The sequence below is a fragment of the Pseudochaenichthys georgianus genome, chromosome 6 (assembly GCF_902827115.2).
Source record: "Pseudochaenichthys georgianus chromosome 6, fPseGeo1.2, whole genome shotgun sequence".
Taxonomy (NCBI): domain Eukaryota; kingdom Metazoa; phylum Chordata; class Actinopteri; order Perciformes; family Channichthyidae; genus Pseudochaenichthys; species Pseudochaenichthys georgianus.
In genome coordinates this window covers 1,163,296-1,183,191 of record NC_047508.1, presented here as the reverse complement: position 1 = coordinate 1,183,191, position 19,896 = coordinate 1,163,296, and the positions used below count along the sequence as shown (strand labels likewise).

Sequence of the window (19,896 nt, the reverse complement as noted above, 5' to 3'; positions counted from 1 at the left end):
TAAATTGTGCAAACCAAGGTCTTAGGTGTGAATATATCACCTAACACACTGATGAGACACTAATGGCGCATTTCCACTACAGCGCGGAGGTCACTTTAAGCGTGTCGAGCCGTGCGGGCCCATTTTGGTTGCGTTTCCACTAACGTAGTACCAACTAGCGGGTACTATTTCACAGTTTTTCTGGCCCCATAAAATTGAGGTTCTTTCCGGGCCAACAACCAGGCTGAGTCGGGCTGAGTATGCTAAACTCAGGGTCGGCTCTAGAACAAATCGAATGGGGGGGGAAATCATTTACCACGGGGGGGCACACGTTGCCATCAACAACCAACACACAAACACAACTTCAATTTAAAAAACATGCTGTCTTTCACACACATTGCATGGGTGTAGTGCTATTTTATAGCGCACCTATGACTTGTGCATACATGCACGGTTGTGGCACGACCACCAAAACAGAAACATATGGACATAGGCCACCATATAAAAAGTGTGCAAATATATTTAGCATCCTATCCATGTGAACATGTTTTAGGTGGGGGGTGGACCTAACCTCCTCTAGGGTGGTCTGGGGGCATGCTCCCCCAGGAAGATGTTTTTTAAAATATTGAAGTTAAATGCATCAATTTGGTGCACTTTGAAAGCAAAATTAAGAGATCTATGGATAGCCTACATCTCTCAACACCCATATGAAATAGACCTGAACACAGATTTTCTTTCTGGATATTTTACAAATCACTCCCCTTTTAAACTGTATTCTTGTGTTACTGTCCTATAGTATTTCATACCCGTTTTCATTTATTCTCTTATTTTTTAATAACTATAATGATCATATAAAGGTGTTCCTCGCAAATACTTGTTTACATAAATGGTGACCAAACCGTTTGAGACCCACTGAGATAACTTACATTACATTACATTTAGCTGGTGCTTTTATCCAATTCGACTTACAATAAGTGCGTTCGACCAACAAGATACAAACTTGAAGAAAACAGAATCATATAAGTACATCAGGTTTCATAGCGCTAAAACATTTCAAGTGCTACTCCACTGGCTTTAGATAAGCCAGTCCTTTATTAGTATATAAGTGCTTTGTTAGTAATTATATCGCTCAGTGGAGTTGAAAGAGATGAGTTTTCAGTCTGCGCCGGAAGATGTGGAAGCTATCTGCTGTCCTAATTTCAATGGGGAGCTCATTCCACCATTTTGGAGCCAGGATAGCAAACCCACGTGTTTTTGCTGATGGGAACTTGGGTCCCCCTAGCAGCGAGGGTGCAGCAAGTCGTTTGGCTGATGCAGAGCGGAGTGCACGTGCTGGGGTGTACAGTTTAACCATGTCCTGGATGTAGGAAGGGCCAGATCCATTCACAGCATGGTAGGCAAGTACCAGTGACTTGAAGTGGATTCTAGCAGTTACTGGAAGCCAGTGAAAGGAGCTGAGGAGCGGCGTGGTGTGGGAACATTTAGGAAGGTTGAAGACCAGACGAGCCGCTGCATTCTGGATGAGCTGCAGAGGTCGGATGGCACATGCAGGGAGACCAGCCAGGAGGGAGTTGCAGTAGTCTAGGCGTGAGATGACGAGAGCCTGAGCCAGAACCTGCGTCGCTTTCTGGGTCAGGTGGGGATGTATCCTCCTGATGTTGTAAAGAGTGTATCTGCAGCAGCGGGTTGTAGCAGCGATGTTTGCAGTGAAGGACAGTTTGTTATCTAGGGTCACACCCAGATTCCTTTCAGTCTGAGTCGGGGAAACAACAGAGGTGCCGATGTTGATTGTCAGGTCAAGGGTGGGACAATCTTTTCCCGGAAGGAAAAGCAGTTCAGTCTTGTCAAGGTTGAGCTTGAGGTGGTGAGCAGACATCCACTGAGAGATGTCAGCTAGACAAGCAGAGATGTGTGCGATGACCTGGGTCTCTGAGCGGGAAAAGGACAGAATTAATTCAGCTCAGCATTCAACACCATCATCCCCCAGCAGCTTGTAAAAAAACTTACAGACCTGGGCCTCAGCCCCTCTCTCTGTAACTGGTTGCTGGACTTCCTAACAGAGAGACCACAAGCTGTACGGGTCAACAATAAAACCTCAAACACCCTCATACTGAGTATGGGGGCCCCCCAAGGATGTGTGCTCAGCCCCCTTCTATTCACTCTGCTGACCCACGACTGCAAACCCATCTTCAGCACCAACCACATCGTGAAGTTTGCAGACGACACTACTGTGGTGGGTCTCATCAGCAACAACGATGAGACTAACTACAGGAAGTAAGTGAATCAGCAGGCCCTGTGGTGCCAAAATAACAACCTCTTCCTCAACCTGGAGAAAACAAAGGAGATAGTTGTTGACTTCAGGAGAACCCACCGTCGTCCCCCTCTCCCCCTGACCATCAACGGTGCTGCTGTGACGCAGGTGACCAGCACCAAATTCCTTGGGGTGACCATCACTGATGATCTCACCTGGAAAATCAACACCACCGCACTAGCGAGGAAAGCCCAGCAGCGCCTGTACTTCATCCGGAAGCTCAAGCGAGCTGGAGCATCACCCCCCATCGTGCTGTCCTTTTATCGAGGTGCCACCAAGAGCATCCTCAGCAGCTGTATCACGCTGTGGTTTGGAAGCTGCACCGCCGCCGACCGCAAGAGCCTGCAGCGCATAGTGAACTCTGCCCAGAGGATTATTGGTGCCTCGCTCCCCTCACTACAGGACATATACAACACCCGCCTCTCCCGCAAAGCACTCATTGTGGGTGACTCCAACCACCCCTCCAACAGCCTCTTCAGCCTCAGGAAGAAGGTTCCGCAGGCTCAGCTCGGGCACCGTCAGGCTGGGGAACAGCTTCCTCCACCAGGCAGTCAGGATGCTGAACTCTCTCCCCTCCCTACCTCCCTCTCTCCCCCCTCTGACATCTCTCCCCTGAACTCTCCACCCTGCCTCCGACCTTTCTTCCCTGCCCCAAATGGTCAGGATGCTGAACTCTCTCCCCCCCCTCTGACATCTCTCCCCTGAACTCTCCACCCTGCCTCCGACCTTTCTCCCCTGCCCCAAATGGACACACACACACACACACACACACACACACACACACACACACGTCACTTTTCTGCCATCTCCGCTGAACACTTTAATATATTATTAACATTTTAAACTGTATACACCCGGTTATCTAGGCCCTTTTTGTTTTGTTGTTGTTGTTTTATGTATATATGTCACACTGTAGGACCTCGAAAAATGATATTTCGAGATTTCTGGATGGAAAACATGTAGAATTATTGACAATAAAGCTGACTTTGACTTTTTGACTTTGACTAATTGGGTGTCGTCAGCGTAGCAGTGGTATGAAAAACCGTGCGGGCTAATGACAGATTCGAGCGAGTTTGTGTACAGGGAGAAGAGGAGGGGACCAAGAACAGAGCCCTGAGGGACCCCTGTAGTTAATTGACAAGCGTCGGACTTGGACCCTCTCCAAGTTACCCTGTAGGTACGGTCTTTGAGGTATGAGGTGAGGAGGGAAAGTGCAGAGCCTGAAACTCCAAGTTCTTGGAGTGTGCGAAGGAGGATCTGATGATTCACCGTGTCGAATGCAGCAGACAGGTCCAGAAGGATGATGACAGAGGAGAGGGAGGCTGCTTTAGCAGTGTGCAGTTCCTCAGAGACAGCAAGGAGGGCAGTTTCTGTTGAGTGACCTGCCTTGAAACCAGACTGGTGCGGATCCAGAAGGTTGTTCTGATGGAGATAACAGGAGAGTTGTTTAAAGACAGCGCATTCAAGTGTTTTAGACAGGAACGGGAGGAGAGAGACAGGCTTGTAGTTTATAACATCTGACGCGTTGAGAGTGGGTTTCTTTAGGAGAGGGTTTACTCTTGCCTCCTTGAGACTGTTTGGAAAGTGACCAGAAGTTAGAGAAGTGTTCATTAAATGGGAGAGAACTGGTAGATCAGGAGCGATAGTCTGAAGGAGGTTTTTGGGGATAGGGTCCAGAGGACAGGTGGTAGGGCGGGCAGAGGTAATGAGGGTAAGAACCTCACTTGGAGAGAGAGTGTGTGGGTGAAAGGTGGGTCTGGTGACCCAGTGGTGAGTAAAGGTGAGTCAGAAAAAGAAGAGCGAATATCATCAACCTTTTTTCAAAGTGGTTTGACAGAAGGGAGGAGGGGGAAGGGGCTTTGGGGGGGTCCAAGAGGGTGGAGAAGATGGAAAATAGTTTTTTGGGATTGGAATAGTAAGAATGGATCTTATCTTGAAAGAAAGTGCTTATTGCCTGAGTGATTGAAGCAGAGAAAGAGGAGACGAGAGCCTGATAGGTTAGGAGGTCGTCATGGTGTTTGGATTTCCACCGTTTCCACTCTGCTGCCCGAAGGATGGTTCTACTAGCACGCAGTGCGTCATTTAGCCAGGGAGCAGGAGGGGACTGACGAGCCTGCCGAGATGTGAGAGGACAGAGAGAGTCCAGAGAGGATGAGAGAGGAGAGAGGAGAGTTTCTGCAGCAGAGTTTGGAGGGAGGAGTAGGAACGAGTCAGAGGAAGGGAGGGCTGAGAGCACCGATGAGGCAAGGGTAGAGGGGTAGAGGGGGAGAGGGAACGAAGGTTGCGGCGGACAGGTGCAGAATTAGAAGAGATTAGTTTGTTATGTTTGGAAAGGGGTAGAGAGAATGAAATGAAAAAGTGATCCGAGGTGTGGAGCGGGTTTACAGAGAGGTTAGAAGTAGTGCAGTTCCTTGAGAATATGAGATCAAGGACATTGCCAGCTTTATGAGTTGGTGGGGATGGAGACAGTGAGAATGCAAAGGCGGTTAAAATAAATATTAATTCAGATGTCTTCCCTGTCTGGAGGTTGAAGTCTCCGAGAAGTACAGCGGGAGGGCCAGTTTCTGGGATGTGTGAGAGGAGATTATCTAATTCCTCCAAGAAGTCCCCCAAGGCGCCTGGTGGATGGTAGAGAACATCAATGGTTAATTGTATAGGATGGGTTACAGTGACGGCATGGAATTCAAAGGAGGAAGAAGTGAAGTTAGGTAGCTTGAAGAGGGAAAAGCTCCATGTGGGAGAGAGCAGGAGACCAGTGCCACCTCCTCTGCCAGTGGGTCTGGGTGTATGGGAGAAGGAATATGCTGTGGAGAGAGCTGCTGGGGTGGATGTGTTGGATGGAGTAACCCAGGTCTCAGTGAGAGCAAGGAAATCCAGAGACTGCAGGGAGGCATAGCCAGAGATGAAGTCAGCCTTAGGAACAGCTGACTGGCAGTTCCACAGGCCACCTGAAACTAGATGTTGGATCTCATTAGAGCATGTGGGATAGACGAGAGCAGGCCGGTTATATCGATTAGGAGATACACGGGGCCAGTGATAATTGCGAGAAGACACATAAACAGGAATGGAGAAAATACAGATGATTATAGCATGAGGGGCTAAAAAACTAAATAAAATTGTCAGTCAGTCAGTTAGTTCAGTTTTAAGGTTTCTGTCAAATTAGTTGTCCCAAGTTTCTGCCTGACAGATACTGTAGCGGTTTTGAGATTGAAAATCAAACATTTCAATCAGATCAACTACAGAGCATTTATACAGAGTACACACACTGAAACAGAGAAGACTAAAAACAGAATGTTACTCACACAATTCTAGAAGTCACCAGTTGTTATCCTGTCAAAATCGAGTTGCACACTAAACCTACACTAAAGTTAACTATCTAAACACTGAGAGAGTATTTTACCTCACTGAGCTGATGTTATAAGATCCTCTCAGTCTGACAGGAGAGGACTCTCATCCACCTTGGTGTAGAAACAGCTCTTTATATCCGTTAGCATAGCTAGCTAACCAGATGCTAAGAACAACATTCCACGTTACCGCTCGCGCACTCACAAAATGCACTCGTGCCACACACACAGAGCCGAGCTTGAATGAAACACAGAGACCCAGAAGTAGGCTACTTGTACTGTACTGTACCGTATATCATATTATTTCTGATGGCTTTACTGTATAATCAGTACAACCCAATATCACGGCAAGACGTGAACACGTGACGATTTACCATGCTGGGAGACGTGAAGATGTCACGATTTCATCCCTTCAAACGTGACAGTTACACGGTATTGTTAACCCATGTTAACCATTGGAGAAATAACCGGAAATGCCAAGCAAATGCTACCCCGACGGTCGGTTGTTATTGTCAATATTAATATAATAATGATTTATTTTTGAATAGTCACACTCGATTACGCCAATTTTCTTGTTACCCCAGCTGGTCGACACCTCTTTTAGCAGAAACAAAGGCTAAATTAATGTATTAAATCGATGTTAATCCATGCGTGTAGATCTGGTGTGGATGTGGAATTAACGGACGTGACGTTGTGCGATTGAGTTGCCAGGCAACAGCTTCGGTTCATGTTAATTTACAAACTCTTCAACTACAACCGTAGTTATATTTAAAAACATGTTGGAAGGCCTCACGAAATACTTTAATGCAAATTAAAATGTAAATGTGAAGGAATGTGTGTATAACAAAATACATCTGTGATAAATGAAACCGGAAACTGACGTAGGCAAGATCCTCAGCTCGATGATTGGATGGTTTAGCCGCAATGCATGCTGGGATTTAGGGTTTATGTGATGTGAAATCTGAAAACGTTTTTTAAAAACAAAATAAAACTTTATTCCGAGTGTGCTTGCTTTTCTCTTTGAAAGTCATCACATATCAGAATTGTAATACATGGTTCGGCTGCATTAAGTATTACATATCTGCCGTAGTTCTCTATGTATAGAGCCCTGCTGAGAAGACTTCTAGACAAGCAGGAAGAACTGAAAACTGAAAACGTGACGTGGATCATAAATATATAAGCAATTAAACAACATTTTACATTTATTTTCACACAATACGTCTCCTTGCAGTATCAACACTAATTCGGCTGACTTTTATATTTGATCCAATTGGTAGATAGGCTGTATTTACACCATAACGGTGCAGAGCTGATAGAAAGGGACACCTGGGGCCTGTACTACGAAGCTGGTTCAACCTAACCTGGATATGTTTGAGTTAGCCGGTTGGCCTAATCCAAAACATACGCGCTCTCGCTAAACGGTACTACGACGCGGGTTATCAAGTGGATCGCTCAAGCCAGCCGTCCTATCTAGTTAGGTGCGCGTTCACATGAAAGGGGTGGTATTTGGAGCGTTCGACCAATCACAAACATGGAGAAGCATACTGACAGCGCAGCGTCATACTTCCTGAATGAAAAGTCAACTATAATATTAGACATATGAAGAAGTTAAACTTTAAACATCCATGACTTAAACACTTTATCCAGGATCAAAGCCACATAGCTGCACATGCAAGGTGAATACAGCTGGTAACAGAAAAAGTGTTTGAATGCATACATTAACAGGTTTATGATATCACTGCCCCGTCTAAAACACGAGTGCATCTGACTTTAATTACATTTGTCTCGAGTGTTTCGTCAACTTAATGTGTTGCTTAAAATAATACTTCTGCATACAGTATGTGACACTGAGTGTTGCACGGCCATATACGGCTCAGCTGACTCAGATAAGAAAATATATGATACATTATGAAGTGATATGCCGCGGACTGTACTTAATGTTACTCTGATCTGGTTACTTATGTTGTGGCAGATATGTAAGTAAGCTTTCTTAACGCTAATGTTATAATAGTCAGATTGCTCTGAAGATGGGAGGTGATATTCTATCATCAATCAATCAATCAATGTTTATTTATATAGCCCAATATCACAAATGTTACATTTGTCTCAGTGGTCTTCACAGTGTGTACAGAATATCAGTATGACAATACGACACCCTCTGTCCTTAGACCCTCACATCGTACAAGGAAAAACTTCCAAAGAAAACCCAGTTTAAAGGGAAAAATGGGAGAAACCTCAGGGAGAGCAACAGAGGAGGGATCCCTCTCCCAGGACGGACAGACGTGCAATAGATGCCGTGTGTACATTGAAAAGATAATACATTTGCAACATAGGTAGTCCAAATGTTTGGAAATGCATGTGTGTATAATAGGAAGATGAATCCACGAGGATATCCATCCAGGACCTATGATCCAGGACCACAGCCACGACTCAAGATCCAGCGCTCGCGATCCAGGACCGCAGGATCATCCATGACTCCGGATCCCAGCGTATATAGACACCAAAAAGAAAGACATTTGGGGAAGCTGGGTTAATCGGAACATGAGTGTACACGGGTATAGACAGAGAGAAGGAAGAAGTAAGATGTCCCCCGACAAACTAAGCCTATATCAGCAAAACTAGGGGCTGAATCTAATCAGCCCTAACTATAAGCTTTATCAAAAAGGAAGGTCTTAAGCGCACTCTTAAAAACGGATAGGGTGTCTGCCGCCCGAACACAAACTGGAAGCTGATTCCACAAATGTGGAGCTTGATAAGAAAAGGCTCTGGCTCTCATTGTACTTTTAAAGATTCTAGGAACAACCAACAACCCTGCATTCTTGGAACGCAATGCCCTAGTAGGACAGTAGGGTATAATGAGTTATTTAAGGTAAGATGGCGCCTGCCCATTAAGGGCTTTGTAGGCGAGAAGAAGAATTTTAAATTCTATCCTGTGTTCTATAGGGAGCCAGTGTAAGGCAGCCAGAACAGGAGTAATGTGGTCCCTTTTCCTAACTCTGGTTAGTACACGAGCCGCAGCATTTTGAATCAGCTGAAGCGACTTGATTGACTTCTTAGTACTCCCTGATAATAAAGAGTTACAATAATCCAGCCTAGAAGTAACAAATGCATGGACTAGTTTCTCTGCATCGTTTTGAGGCAAGATATGCCTGATTTTTGCAATGTTACGTAGATGGAAGTAGGCGGTCCTTGAAATTGATTTTATGTGGGCGTTAAAGGATAAATCCTGATCAAATATAACACCAAGATTCCTTACAGTCTCACTGGAGGCCAAATTAATGCCATCCATAGTTAGTATGTCCTTAGATAATTTGTTTCGTAGATTCTTCGGGCCAAGTACAATAACTTCAGTTTTGGTCGTGTTTAACATCAAAAAGTTTAAGGTCATCCACGTTTTTAAGTCCTTAAGGCAGTCTTGAATTTTATTTAGATGATTAATTTCATCAGGCTTGATTGATAAATATAGTTGAGTATCATCCGCATAACAATGAAAGTTTACAGAATGATTCCTTATAGTATTGCCTAACGGAAGCATATATAATGTGAACAAAATAGGTCCGAGCACTGAGCCCTGTGGCACTCCATGGCTAACTTTGGTTTGCGTGGAAGATTCATCGTTAACACGTACAAACTGAGAGCGTTCAGATAGATAGGACCTAAACCAGCCTAAAGCAGTTCCCTGTATGCCAACTAAGTGCTCTAGTCTTTGCAATAGGATAACATGGTCGATAGTATCAAATGCAGCACTAAGATCGAGCAAAACAAGAATAGAGACAAGTCCCTTGTCTGAGGCTATTAGAATATCATTTGTGACTTTAACCAGAGCTGTCTCTGTGCTATGATGTGTTCTAAAGCCAGACTGAAAATCTTCAAATAAATCATTGTTTTTTAAGTAATCACACAACTGTTTTGCGACCGCTTTCTCAAGAATTTTTGAGAGGAACGGAAGATTAGAAATAGGTCTATAGTTGGCTAAAACCTCTGGATCGAGGTTGTGCTTTTTAAGAAGCGGTTTTATCACTGCTACTTTGAATGATTGTAGAACATAGCCTGATAATAAAGACATATTCATAATATTTAATAAAGAAGTGCTAATTAATGGAAAAACTTCCTTCAACAGCTTAGTTGGAATTGGGTCTAACATGCACGTTGATGGTTTAGAAGAGAGAATCATTGAATGTAATTGTTCAAGGTTAATGGCTGAAAAGCATTCTAGTTTACTATCTAGTGTAATATTAGAACTTACGATTCCGGGAGCTGTTGATAACACTATACTGGTCGAAGGCAAGAGGTCATTAATTTTGTTTCTAAGAGTAACAATTTTATCGTTAAAAAAGCACATAAAATCATTACTACTGAGTGCTAAGGGAATAGAAGGCTCAATGGAGCTGTGGCTCTCTGTCAGCCTGGCTACAGTGCTGAAAAGAAATCTTGCATTATTCTTATTCTCATCTATTAATGAAGAGTAGTAGGCCGCTCTCGCTTTACGCAGTGCTTTCTTATATTCATTGAGAGTAATATGCCAAATTAAACGAGATTCTTCAAGTTTAGTGGAACGCCATATCCTTTCAAGTTGTCTAGACTTTTGCTTTATTTTGCGGGTTTCGGCATTATGCCATGGAGCTAATCTATGTTGTTTTATTTTCTTCTTTTTCAAAGGAGCAACAGAGTCTAATTTTATTCGCAGCGCATCTATAGCACTATCAACAACATGATCAATTTGGGGTGGTGTACATTTTGTATAAGTTTCCTCCCCTACATGCAGACATGCTATCGAGTTAAGTATTGGTTGAATCTCTTCCTTAAATGTGGCTATAGAACTAACAGATAGGTTTCTGCTGCAAGAGCTTTTGACTAATGCTTTGTAGTCTAGTAACAGTACTTCAAAAGTTACTAAGAAATGGTCGGATAAAGCAGGATTATGCGGTTCGACTAATAGTTGCTCAATTTCAATACCATAAGTCAGAACAAGGTCGAGAGTGTGATTATAACAGTGGGTTGGTTTATTTACACTCTGACAGAAACCAACAGAATCTAATATAGAGTTAAATGCAACAGTAAGGCTATTTTTATCATCGTCAACATGAATATTAAAGTCACCTACGATAATTACTTTGTCTGTTTTAAGAACCAAAGTTGATAAAAACTCAGAGAATTCTGATAAGAATTCTGAATAAGGACCTGGTGCACGATACACTGTAACAAATAAGATTGGCTGCAAAGTTTTCCAGGTCGGATGCGTAAGACTAAAAACGAGGCTTTCAAAAGAGGTATAATTACATTTTGGTTTAGTATTGATAAGTAAACTTGAGTCAAAGATTGCTGCAACTCCACCTCCTCGGCCCGTGCCTCGAGCAATATGAGTGTTGACATGGCTGGGTGGAGTGGCCTCATTTATGCTGACATATTCTTCATGTCTCAACCAAGTTTCAGTGAGACAGCATATATCAATATTATAATCTGATATTAAATCATTTACCAATATTGCTTTAGATGCTAGAGATCTTATGTTTAAGAGACCACATTTAATCTTCCTGTTTTGTTGCACTGTAGTAGTTGTTACATTTACTTTTATTAGGTTATTATGTATAACACCTCTATTAGGTTTTACCTTAAATTGTCCTTGGGCAGACACACACACCGCTAATATTGGGTATTTTATTGGGTTCGGGATTCCTATGGGTGACTGCCTAGGAGAGAGCGCAGAGAAGCGTGTAAGACTGCGACTCTGCCTCCTGGTCTCAACTCCAGTTTGTCATGGATTACGTCCACAAAGCCCTGAAATGTTTGCCGAAATGAGATCTGCACCTTTCAAAGTAGGGTGAATGCCGTCTCTCTTAATCAGACCAGGTTTTCCCCAGAAGGCTGTCCAATTATTTACGAAGCCCACATTGTTTGCTGGGCACCACCAAGACAACCAGCGCTGAAATGATGACATGCGGCTATACATGTCATCATTGATCAGATTGGGAAGGGGACCAGAGAAGATTACGGTGTCCGACATTGTTTTAGCATAACTACACACCGACTCCACATTAAGTTTTGTGCATTCTGATTGGCGTAAACGAACATCATTACCACCGACGTGAATAACAATCCTACTGTATTTACGTTTATCTTTAGCCAGCAGTTTAAGATGCGCCTCAACGTCGCCCGCTCTGGCCCCCGGAATGCATGTGACTGTGGAGGCTTCGGTCTCTAAATTCACGTGTCTCATAATAGAGCTACCAATAACCAGAGTTGGCTTCTCAGCGGGTGTCTCGCTGAGTGGGGAATATCTGTTAGATACGTGAACGGGTTGGTGGGGACCTGCGGGTTTCGCGTTATGCCCCTTCTGAACAGTCACCCAGCCTCCCTGCTGCTCGGGAGTTGCCGGGGGACGGCTAAGAGGAGCTACATTTTGCCGGTCCGCACATGCTAACATGGGCTTTACTTTAGCTGAGTTACTTTCTAAGATGCGGAGCCGGGCTTCTATGGCTATGATTCCCGCCTCCAACCTAACAACTATACTACATTTAACACATGTATCCTTACCAGTAAGGGAGGCCGGGAAGTAACCAAACATGAGACAGGAAGAGCAGGAAATAGCACCAGAAGGTGGGGAAAGAGCCATGGCTAGCTATCAAGCTAAAGTAGCTACCGTTAGCAAACCCGAAAAGAGTGTAGGCAACTGTGGAGTTACAGTCGCTAAGAGAAGGAGAGTTGTGAGTGCTTAAGCTGTAGTAACGTGTGATTACAACGTCAGGCAGTTGCCGTGATCAAGAGTTTTAAAACGATCGATTACGTTTAAGTTAATAAGCTATCAGCAACAGAACAGGCACACGGGATACCCGGAGATGACAACAACAACCGGAAGTTACAACGTGCAACGTGCTCACCGCAATAGGTTCCTCCTTCCGCTCAGTCTCACAGACACACACAACAGCGTTATCCACATGAGCAGGTACCAACGGTCAGAGCCTTCTATTATTGTTCACGTTCACACAGTCGGTGATTTTTGCCGGCCGTGATTTTTGCCGGCCGTCTTTCCTGCATCGGCAGCTTTTCTGTATTTCCTTTCTCCTGTAATATGACTTGATCGCTTTAAACTCCGCACACTGAGCTCTGATTGGTCAGCAGGCAGTGCTTTCACTGAGTTGAGCTCTTAGCCTGCAACCTAACCTGGTCCCGACCAGGTTAGCCGCTAAGCATAAGTTACCATGGAGATCTAGCCTGCTAAAAAGAGAACCAGCTTCGTAGGACCGGAAAGCCGGAGTTTTCCCTGAATTTAGCCGGCTAAGCGAAAATCCTGCTTCGTAGTATACCCCCCTGGTGGGTAAAGCACGTTATTGAATTTTATTATTTATTATTAGATATTAATAGGAGGATGTGCAAAACAGACAAACTAATAAGCCTTAATTCAAACATTAAAGAGTACTTTAGGTGAAGGTCTTCTTTTGAATAAGAAAAAAGCTTTGGGGGTATAGAAGAAGAATATGGAGGGATGAAACCCTCTTTAATGGTCACACATGCAGAGCACACAGCACACACAGTGACATTTGTATCTACAGATACATATTAAGCCTGACAAAGTACTTAATATAATTGCTTTCCTGCAATGTTAACTATGTTTAAGCACATATTTGTTTATTATTAAACTGATATTATACTGTATTATACTCTTATAACATGTATGTAGATAGTATTAGAAATGTGCAGAATGACAGTTTAATGGTGGAGGTATACACACAATATTGATAGATGTCTTGTAATGCACTGTTGAGGAACCTGCGACCGTACACCGTAGTTGTGTATAATATGTCAATAAACCTTAGCTTAGAAAATCTTGAAAGGGGTGTGGAAACTAGTCATTATATACAGTCTGTTGTGACAACACAGTCTTTAATGAACTATTAGTAGAGAATAACAAGTAATGAATATACTTTATAGGGATCCTATTAATATCTAATAATAAAATAATAAAATTCAATAACGTGCTTTAACCACCAGGTGTCCCTTTCTATCAGCTCTGCACCGTTATGGTGTAAATACAGCCTATCTACCAAGTGGATCAAATATAAAAGTCAACCGAATTAGTGTTGATACTGCAAGGAGACGTATTGTGTGAAAAGAAATGTAAGATGTTGTTTAATTGCTTATATATTTATGATCCACGTCACGTTTTCAGTTTTGGCGGCAGTTCTTCCTGTTTGTCTAGAAGTCTTCTCAGCATGGCTCTATAAATAGAGAACTACGGCAGATATGTAATATTTAATGCAGCCGAACCATGTATTACAATGCTGTTATGTGATGACTTTCAAAGAGAAAAGCAAGCACACTCGGAATAAAGTTTTATTTTGTTTTTAAAAAACATTTTCAGATTTCACATCACATAAACCCCAAATCCCAGCATGCATTGCGGCTAAACCATCCAATCATCGAGCTGAGGATCTTGCCTACGTCACTTTCCGGTTTCATTTATCACCGATGTATTTTGTTATACACACATTCCTTCACATTTACATTTAAATTTGCATTAAAGTATTTCGTGAGGCCTTCTAACATGTTATAGTAAATATAACTACGGTTGTAGTTGAAGAGTTTGTAAATTAACATGAACCGAAGCTGTTGCCTGGCAACTCAATCGCACAACGTCACGTCCGTTAATTCCACATCCACACGCATTGATTAACATCGATTTAATACATTAATTTAGCCTTTGTTTCTGCTAAAAGAGGTGTCGACCAGCTGGGGCAACAAGAAAATTGGCGTAATCGAGTGTGAATATTAAAAAATAAATTATTATTATATTAATATTGACAATAACAACCAACCGTCGGGTAGCATTTGCTTGGCATTTCCGGTTATTTCTCCAATGGTTAACATGGGTTAACAATACCGTGGAACTGTCACGTTTGAAGGGACGAAATCGTGACATCTTCACGTCTCCCAGCATGGTAAATCGTCACATGTTCACGTCTTGCCGTGATATCGGGTTGAATCAGTATAATAGATGGACAGATCGCCACTTGGCTTTCATCTAAACCAGAGGTGTCAAACTCAATTTCATCGCGGGCCACATTAACATTATGGTTGCACTCAAAGGGCCGGTTGTAACTATATAAATATACATATATAAATATATAATATATATATAATGTATTATATTACATTATTGCCTCTGAATTTGATTATTATCGGATAGGATAATAACTTAGTAATTAACTACGTCTGAAAGCAGAAGTCCAGGGCAAATAATTGTAAGTCTCTTCAGTGCGCATGTCACAAAACGAGATGCATTGTGGGACATGTAGTTTATGGGCAACCTGCGTCTGTAAAGTGGCATGTAACCGTATAATAAACATATTATATTCTTTGCAAGCTCTTGCGGGCCACATGAAATGAAGTCGCGGGCCAGATTTGGCCCCCGGGCCTTGAGTTTGACACCCCTGATCTAAACACATAGCCACGCAATGATAACAAAACAAAGGTTGGGGTCATTGGTCAAGCAACACACCAATCAGAGAGCAGCAGTGAGCACACCTCAGGCTGTGTTTTATATTTGTATTCTTTATTTCTGATTTATATCACACAAAAAACTTGTAGTGGAAACGTTTTCACTTATATGATTAAAAAAAACAAAAAAAACACAAAGTGACAAGGCTTGCCCACCCTGCGTTGGGGGGGCACAGTGACTCATTTGGGGGGGCATGGCCCGCGAATGACCCCCCATGACGCCGACCCTGGCTAAACTAGAGAGAGAATCGCTGGCAAGGGGGCTACCATCTACAACAAGATGAAAATATTTGACCGTGATTTAATTGTAATACACGTTTCAAAATGTTGCCGAAGTAACAACATACTGATACCGGCGGTGGCGGCTGGTGGAAAATATTGTTGGTGGGGCTGTTGATATAGTGAGTAAAACACATTTTTTTGGGAGAAATGACCCCTTAATTAGGACTTCTGGTGATGTAATGGCACGTTTCCACTGCAGCGCGGAGCTTGCTTTAAGCGTGCCGAGCCATGCGGGGCCCGTTTTTGGTTGCGTTTCCACTTGGCCTAGTACCGGCTAGCGGGTCCTAATTCACAGTTTTTATGGCCCCATAAAATCGTGGTTCTAGGGCCAGGAACAACCAGGCTGAGTCGGGCTGAGTATGCTAAACTAGAGAGAGAATCGGTGGCAAGACATATTTGACCGTGATTTAAATGTAATACACGTTTCAAAATGATGCCGAAGTAACAACATACTGATACCGGATAGTAAAAACCATGAATTAATGCTTTGACAAGTCTGCAGACAGACGGCAGGCGAAAAACCTTTTAAAATGCGTGTTTTCTAAATGGAGATTGGCTAAGCTAACGTTGTAAATGCTCCGACCGTCCACACTCACAACAACGGCCTATGCAGACATAAATAAACCAACGACTGTATTCACCATGACACAGACAGTCTGTGGTTTGTAATTGGTTAACTTTTGTCTAGTTTCTAAACAGATATGAAGAGCTGTGAGCTCTGAGTGCTAAGAGCTAATGGCTGTGTTGTTTTTCTGGGGCGCTCATTGAAGATGACGTCACGGCTCCGCCAACACTGCGTTACTATAGATTTTAGACAAGATGTGCCTATTCGTGTCCACTTCTTCATTGTGCTTTTCAAAGAGATATTGTACCCTTGATCTAGCTGCGCGGCTATGTTAGCTTTGCCTAGCATGGCTAGCTTGAAGGTACTTGTCATATGTAACTTCGTGCACTCGTGCTTTTTAATTTTTTCGGACAAATGCTTCATATCTTTTACCCCCGTCACAGCACATCGTATTTGTCCCCGGCTGTTTGAAGAGCAAGCATGGGAAACAAAAGACAGCATTTACCTGTTTGCATCTAGCTAGCCATGCCTTTCTGGTGTACAAGCTACGTGAGAAGCCTCGTTGATACGTTTTGTCTTTTTCACGAGCTTGCTGCGACATATACAAATTGGGTTGGTCCGGTCCAAGGTCTTTAAGCAACGGTTTATCTCCCAAACTTCTCCTTTCGAAAGGATTGGAGATTAGCTCTTGAACGGAATTGGGCGGGGACCGAGGTCCGGAGACTCCACCTGAACATGAAGCCATCCTCATCAACTACTGCCGTACTGCGTCACCCCACCGGATACGAGTCACTAGTGTCCAAACTACTCACAGACTGGACCGGGCGCTGACATTGGCTCCCGGTGATCATCAGATGTGACGACGCTGATTGGCCGAAATTATGTTTCGGCATCATAGTTTACAGATAGCAACAGTCAGCTGCTAGTGGCTGCTGCTGCACTGGTTGAGGGCTCCTTTCTTAGCGCCCAGATGAGAGAGGGTAATGACAACCCAGTCTCACAAAAAAACGTGTAATAACTACGTTGGTCCACAACGTAGGACGTAGTATTTCTACGAAAACGCCTCTGAAATTGTAAGATCCCTACGTTTTTGTTCACCATTCATTCCAATGGCTATGTCACGTGATCTTCACATTTCTCCCTGCAGAAAAAAAAAAACATGGCCGAACTTCGTTTTATTCTCAGTGTAAAATGCCTATTTAAAGTTACTTTGGCCATTAAAATGCGTTTTGATGTCATTTGATGCGAGAAATATGAGTTGTTATTTCAGATTATGTGTGCAGTGGATGTACATGATCTTTAGTTTGCTAGTTATTACGAAGATTACTTCAGGAAATGGTGTCTATACAACGTTTTCATTGTTACCAAGGTGGTTGCTAGGGACGCTGCTATCGATATTATTTCTGTTACTTTGTGTAACTGTTTAATGGTGTTATCTTTATTGCTACCCCCTTCCCCGTAAAAGTATAGTGTTGGTCCACAGCGCAAACGTATTAGTTTAACAAAATCCGCATCTAAAATGGTGCAGAAACGTTATTTTCCCCTGTACAATTCCAGTCTCACATCTCACAGCACATCGTCATTAACAAATACCGGAAACAGACCGAAAACACTTTATTCCGAGTGTACTTGCTTTTCTCTTTGAAAGTCATCACATAACGGCATTGTAATACACGGTTCGGCTGCATTAAATATTACATATCTGCCGTAGTTCGGTATTTATAGAGCCCTGATGAGAAGACTTCTAGACAAACATGAGGAACTGCCGCCAACACTGGAAACGTGACGTGGATCATAAATATATCAACAATTAAACATCTTACATTTCTTTTCACACAATGCGTCTCCTTGCAGTATCAACACTAATTCAGCGGACTTTTATATTTGATCCAATTGGAAGATAGGCTGTATTTACACCATAAAGGTGCACGGCTGATATAAAGGGACACCTAGTGGTTAAAGCATGTTATTGAATTTCATTATTTTTATTATTAGATATTAATAGAATCCCTATAAAGTATGTTCATTACTCGTTATTCTCTACTAATAGTTAAGTAAAGACTGTATATAATGACTATTTTGCACATCCCTTTCAAGATTTCAAGATTTTCTAAGGTTTATTGACATATCATATAGGTCTACACAACTATGGTGTAGTTATGCAATTAATGAAAAACTTGGGTCGCAGGTTCCTTGACAGTGCATTACAAGACATCTATCAATATTTGTGCATACCTCCAGCAATGTTAACTATGTTGAAGCACTTATTTTAACTGATATTATACATATGTATTATACTCTTATAAGATGTATGTAGATAGTATAAGAAATGTGCAGAATATGACAATTTAATGGTGGAGGTACACATATTGAAAGATGTCTTGTGATGCACTGTTGAGGAAGCTGTGACCAAAGTTTTTCATCTCCGACCTTGTCAGGTATTGAACAATCAATAAATAAAGAACACAGAATTATGGGACGCGGTGGACCCGTTCAAATCCAGTTTTGGACAGTCTGCCGTGGTTCCATCACATTTCAAGTGCTGTTCGACGCTCTGCACACTCTCCAATCACAGAGCTTGAGGACTATCACAGGGTTTGTCAAGCGAAGCGGAGAGAATACTTACTTCCGGGTGTAATATTCTGTAAAGCAAATGAACTGCTCCGATCCTCGGTCCTGACGGACTCCAACTTGTGTTTATTAATCAAACAAATAAATAAACACAAGGATAAGTATGTGTTATTGTTGAGTAAATGGAGAATTGCACAGGGGAAAATAACGTATCTATTGTGGTGATTGACATTATTCACCCACGGATCTATGGGTTAGGGTATTGTTCTGCACGGACATTTGAGTGAGCCAGACTTCCTGTCCCGGAAGGAAAAGCAGTTCAGTTTTGTCAAAGTTGAGCTTGAGATGATGAGTGGACATCCACTGAGAGATGTCAGCTAAACAAGCAGAGATGCGTGCGACGACCTGGGTCTCTGAGTGGGGAAAGGACAGAATTAATTGGGTGTCGTCAGCGTAGCAGTGGTATGAAAAACCATGCGGGCTAATGACAGATCCGAGCGAGTTTGTGTACAGGGAGAAGAGGAGGGGACCAAGAACAGAGCCCTGAGGGACCCCTGTAGTTAATTGACAAGGGTCGGACTCTGACCCTCTCCAAGTTACCCTGTAGGTACAGGTGGTAGGGCGGGCAGAGGTAATGAGGGTAAGAACCTCACTTGGCGAGAGAGGGGAAAAGGAGGTTAGTGTGCGGGTGGAAGGAGGGTCTGGTGACCCAGTGGTGAGTAAAGGTGAGTCAGAAAAAGAAGAGCGAATATCAACCTTTTTTTCAAAGTGGTTAACAAAGTCGCTTGAAGCAATCTGCAATCTGCAATCTGCTTCTGTAAAGTGGCATGTAACCGTATAATAAACATATTATATTCTTTGCAAGCTCTCGCGGGCCACATGAAATGAAGTCGCGGGCCAGATTTGGCCCCCGGGCCTTGAGTTTGACACCCCTGGGTTAGGAGGTCGTCGCGGTGTTTGGATTTCCACCGTTTCCGCTCTGCTGCCCTAAGGACGGTTCTATTAGCACGCAGTGCGTCATTTAGCCAGGGAGTAGGAGGGGACTGACGAGCCTACCGAGATGTGAGAGGACAGAGAGAGTCCAGAGAGGATGAGAGAGTAGAGAGGAGAGTTTCTGCAGCAGAGTTTGGAGGCAGGAGTTGGAACGAGTCAGGGGACGGGAGGGCTGAGAGCACCGATGAGGCAAAGGTAGAGGGAGAGAGGGAACGAAGGTAACGGCGGACAAGTGCAGGATGAGAAGAGTTTAGTTTGTTATGTTTGGAAAGGGGTAGAGAGAATGAAATGAAGAAGTGATCAGATGTGTGGAGCGGGTTTACAGAGAGGTTAGAAGTACCGCAGTTCCTTGAGAA

General features: G+C 43.2%; 1 protein-coding gene across 1 annotated transcript in view; it reads left to right on the top strand.

Annotated features, from left to right (window-relative positions):
• Positions 1-19,896, top strand: part of slco4a1 (solute carrier organic anion transporter family, member 4A1) — a 178,188-nt gene that overhangs the window by 97,755 nt on the left and 60,537 nt on the right. The window lies entirely within an intron of this gene.